We start from the raw sequence: 5,942 nt of genomic DNA, 5'->3' as shown, positions 1-5,942 counted from the left end.
TTGAAAAAAAATCAACTTCAAAAGAATTAAAAGCAAAAAAAATATCAATAAAAAAAATTGGAGCTCAATCGTTGCTCTGCCAATCACACACACACATGCTCATTAGAAAGAGGAGAATGACGTGATGTTTCCAATGTGTTGCAGTAGCAGGCCCTTGATCTTCAAGAGGCACCATATGTTCCATAAAAAAAAAAAAAGGAGGCTCTCATTCATTGGCACATGTTATGCATACACCAACAACTTTTATTTTTTTAATTATATTTATATTTGTTTTAAAAATGAACTATATCTCATTCAAATTAATAATAACTAAAAACATGTGATGAAAATACAAAAAAATCCCTTGGATGTTAATTTTAATTTTTATGCTTTTAAAGGTAATTATTTTACTATAAAATTAAAATGTGAAAGGATTAAAAAGCTTATGGATCCTTGTTTTAATTAAATTTTTTTTTTGTAATTTTAAAGGTATTTAAGTCATTTCATTATGCATTTAAAATATAAAAGAATGATTTGTTCTTGATCAATATGATAATAATAAATGGACCCTGTGAAGTTCGTCCAATAGTTAGTTAAATGATTTTGTTAAAAAATAGAAAATAGTCATTTCATCATTCCAATTCATAGTAAAGTGTTTGTTTGTGAATAGTGATAAATTCGAGTGTATCTTGATTGTCTGCCATGAAATATTTTAAAAATGTAAAAAATAAAGTTCTAAAGAAATTATGGTTTTTTAATTAATTTTCCATAGATAGTACAAATTGATAATGTTTCAATTAGAAAATAGTCATTTCATCATTTCAATTCATAGTAAACTGTTTGTTTGTAAATAGTGATAAATTCGGGTGTATCTTGATTGTCTGCCATGAAATACTTTAAAAATGTAAAAAATAAAGTTATAAAGAAATGATGGTGTTTTAATTAATTTTTCATAGATAGTACAAATTGATAATGTTTCAAAATCTAAAGAATTTAGGAATAGGGCTTTTATGGTTAGATAATGCGTTAAATCAAGTGTTCTTGTTATTTGATTCATTCTTCATAACTAAGTAAGGTGATAGTTTGATGTAGGAATCTTAATACTTGTAAAACAATCCTCATTTGATATCTAAGAATTCTCAGATGCTTAAGTTGATATCTTTGTAAATAGATTGCAATAAAAATGAAAGAGGTTGTTTGTTCTTGTTTTGATATAAAATAAATACTTTGTGAAAAAATAATGTTGTGTATATGTTGAAAATAAAATAATTATAAATCAAGTATTTTTATTATTTGATTCATTCTTTATAGCTAAGTCAGGTGGTAGTTTGATGTAGGAATCTTAATACCTGTAAAACAATCCTCATTTGATAGCTAAAAATTCTTAGATACTTAAGTTGTTATCTTTGTAAATAAAGTGCAATAAAAATGAAAGAGGTTGTTTGTTGTTGTTTTGATATGAAACAAATGCTTTGTAAAAAAATGGTGTTGTGTATATATGTTGAAAATAAAAAAAAATTTAAACACTTTATCTAAGTGGTTTAAGGGGTATTTATGTTTTCTTAACCTTGTCTTTTTGCTTGAATACATGAGTTAGTAAGTCATTTCATCCTAGTAACATTAATTATGCATAAATATTCATTACACATGCATTTTTACTCCAACATTAATAAATAACAAACATCCACAAAACTTGTATTATTGAGAAGAAAATGCTATATATCATAGGAGACTCTTATACACATAGGAGTATTGATGGAGTAAGATCAAGGTTAAAAAATCTAGGTCAATTAAAAATTCAAAGAAACCAAGTGTTGGGTTCAAATCACAAGTTTAAACTCAAAAGACTAGGTTCAAGCCACATAGCAGGGCCCAAGAAATGTTAGGCACTAGGTCCAAATATGCTGCCTAGGTCCAAGGGATGCTTAGCACTAGGCCTGAACCCAAACTTGTTTTTATACGTTTTAGAGGTTGACTGTCATTAAAATAAGCTTGGACCATTAATACCAAGAATTTATTTTAAAAAAATTAATAAATTTCATCCCTTCAATTTTAAGCCATGATTTTGAGTTTATTTTGAGAAAGGTATGGGAAAATGATTTTATAGGTTATTTAGTTTGTATTTGGATTAATAACAATAATGGGAATGATTGTAAAAAAACATACAAGATGCATGTGATTGGAAAATATAGAAGAAAATAAGTTTGTAAAGACGTATGGATGGATTTTTTGATAACGATAAAATGAATTTATTTAGTTCACAAATATGTTGATAAGAGATCTTGCAATAAAATTTAAAATTTGTATGTAAATATGTCGAAGTTTAATTATTATTTTTTTACAATAAACTAAGAAATCAAAATCAAAATTGTAAACTCAAGGGCCTATTACAACAAAGTCCATGCTTGAGGGACCGAGGGCGGCCTGTGAGCCTGGGCTAATTTTTTTTTTTTTAACAAATAGCAGGATGTCTATGAAGAGAAAAGGAATTTAATGCTGCTAGCATCGTTTAAAACAAACGATCTCAGGCTTAAGCCCCTGCAGTTCAACCAGCTGAGTTACAATATAAATTTGTTATAAAGTGTTTAAAGTAGTAATATATTTACTTAGTTAATTGTTTATATAAATAGTTAAATTGAACCTAACTATTTTAGTTGTATTTACTTAGTTTAAAATAATATCTGGACAGTCAAAAAAAGAAAATCTCACAATTGTCATTAAACTTGATATAAGATATAAGGGTTTAAATTTAAAAAGTTAAAAAAATATAAAGAAACAAGCATATAATTATGAAAACATAAAAAACAATTGTACTTTAAGAGTATATTAATACCAAAAACATACACTCAATTATTATTTTGATAACCAGCGTGTTTTTTCAGTAGAACGGAAAGAGAAAGAACAAAATAATCGCCTCTGCAGTAATTGATGCCCATAGAGTTTGCGAGAAGAAGGGGGACAATTCTTGGATAGGGATAATTCCAGATACGAAACTCAGATCTACTCTCCTCCGCTCCTAGCTTGGCTAGAAAATCCGTACAGGAATTGCCTTCTCTCAGAGTATGACAAAGTTGAACCTCCAATTCCCTAGCCAGAAGATCTTTAGTATCCATGACAATTGCTCCAAAATGATGAAACTCAATGTTGCCTTCACGAAACAAATGCAAAGTATCCATAGAATCACTTGTCCGTAGCCCCAATCCCAAGCAATCATCCAACCATGTTTTAAAGATGATGAATAAATGATAAAAACTTGAAATTAAGAGATTTGTTTTTTCTGTAGTTTTAGATTTGAATTCTTAATTATTTATATGATAATTATTAGAGATTTATATGATTATTAATTGCTTATATGATAACCACTAGAGATTTGTTTTTTCGGTGACCTCAAATTCGAATTCTTAGTTGTTTATATGATAACTACTAGAGATTTGCATGATCATTAACTTCAAAACCCATAAAATTAATCATGATACACACAAACGATCGAATACCTATATCAACCTCAAAAAAAGGTTAGAGCCATAACCTGCAAACCCTGTAAACCCAGCCACCTAATTTCCATCACAGTCCCTGATAAGTCCCCTGAAACCTATTTGACCAGGATTTACCAAAGAGTTGTCGTCCACATCCAGTTTAACAAAGCCCAGATCTGGTCGCTGCCATGATATTGAAATTATTTCTTTGCAGGCAACCTCTTTATCATTTCCAAGCAACGCGACAATCATTGGCTAGCTGAAAGATTTTTCTCAACAGCCAGTGATGACCCTTACAACTGTCATCGTATGCTATGTCTCCATAACCACCGAAATCCCGTGAGAAAGATACAATCAAGATCACCCGACAACAGCTGACATGCAGCGTGGTGTGGTCTCTAGTTCCACCCCTCCTGAAGAGGACAGCCTGAGGCCGGGTTGATTTTAGTGGGAAGTGGCTGGCCAAGAGTTTGCACCAAGTCGTCTTCGTGTGCTGGGCCTTTGTCCCCTGTAAATAGTGGACTTAGTCTTTACTTGACGCTTGATTCCACTGATCATTCTATAAGCTTGATTATCCGGCACAGATCTAATTTTAACAGTCAGCAGGAGTGAAATTAACAGTTACGATAAACTAAAAAATATATATTAAGTCTCATATGACTGTAGCATGGACGCATTCAAGATCCTGAGCCTAGAGTCCAAATTAACGTTTCTCCTCCGGGAAGGCCATCCTCCACGGGGATGCATGAGCAACCATATAGTAGAGAGGAGAGCATCCCACATATCATCCTGGTGAGAGAAATAATCTATATTTGGTCTCAGACTTCGGTCATCTTCGAATTAACGCTTGAGCCCAATTGAACATGAATTTGGATAGGTCTATATGGGCACACACCCGTGCTTATGTTCGATACTTTTGGAAAAAAATGGTCCAACTCGTAAGGGCCTCGGTGTGAAAAACATGTATTTTTAACTGATCCTTGTAGTAAGAAAATATTTGGTACGATCAATCCTTGGTCCAGCACTGGATAGGGGCCCGTTGTGGGCCGGATCAGAAATAATTCGAACGTTAAAAAATTTACAGGCTCTGTTTTGAAAATGTCTAAAATGTTATTCTACAACGTGAATATTTAATAAAAAAAAATAAATCAAAATAAGTTAAATTTCCAACAAACACGGAATGGGATGGTATGATTGAAAAAATGTCATATCACAAAATATATATATTATTAAAATCCACGGTAATCCAGGATACAAGTCACCGAGTACTTTACAGTAAAACATTAATATGATTTTGTTTTTTATTATAATTATAATATTGACGAGGTCAAGAAAAACCCTGTGGCAAAAGTTTCGGTTGAGAATTTTGTTTCCGGTACATGAATTATAATATATAATAATTTTTAAGTAGTGTTTGGTTATTCGCTCATATATAAATAATTGAGATAAAAATATATTTAATTAAATAAATAAAAATAAATATATTTTTAAGATAATTTTAAGGTAAATTTATATATTTATAAAATAAAATATATTTTTAGAAACGATATTTATTGTTTTTTACTTATGAAACATCATTGTAAAAAATTTTCAATTCTAAAATTATTAAAATAAAATATATAAAAATAAAAATAAAAATTATTATATTATTAAAATAAAAAATATAAAAATAAAAATAATTATTATTATAATTTTAAAATTTAAATTAAAAATTAATAAAAAATAAAGTTTTAATTACTAGTCAAAATAATTAGCTCGGGTTAACTCATATCAATATAAAAATAAAAATAATTAATATTATAATTTTAAATTTTAATTTTAAAAATAAAAATAAAATGATAATTTAGTTTGATAGTTAATTTTTATCGATTTAATAATAGAAATAATTATTATGATAATTTAATTCTCACGCAAATGACAGAACAAGACACTAAGTTAGTATCAGGTGGTCATATCATGGGTTCATCGGATCAGCATAAGGATATTAGAAATTATAATCACAATTTAAAATGCAGCATGAGGGGTTAAAGTAGAGCAAAACTTAAATTCCGGACTAAAATAATATAAAAATTATAATAATAAAAAACGAGTTGTTTTGGTTCACAAATCGATCAATTAGCTGAGTCTGGTTCGTTTTTGAGAATACCTAACCGTAACTCATCGGTAATCGGAGCTGTATTTAAAATGCATATTTGGTTTTGTTTTTTTTTAAATTAAATAAATATTTAATTTTATTTTAAATTAATATTTTCAAATTATTTTAATGTATTAATATTAAAAATAACTTTTTAAAAATAAATTTAAATAAAAAACACTTTAAAATATAACTATTGCCGTACTAAAAAAATACCCTCTTAGTTTCAGGACAATTCAAAACACCAGCCTAAAATAATTAAATTTCCTTCTTACGAGACATCTGTTTGGATGGTATTTCCAAACTCTATCCAACCACAAATTAAATTATTAGAAGGAAATTATATTTTAATT

This window comes from Populus euphratica, unplaced genomic scaffold (genome assembly GCF_000495115.2).
Source record: "Populus euphratica unplaced genomic scaffold, PopEup_1.0 scaffold23.1, whole genome shotgun sequence".
NCBI lineage: Eukaryota > Viridiplantae > Streptophyta > Magnoliopsida > Malpighiales > Salicaceae > Populus > Populus euphratica.
The sequence above is the reverse complement of the archived record's forward strand: the minus strand, read 5'-3'. Positions refer to the sequence as shown.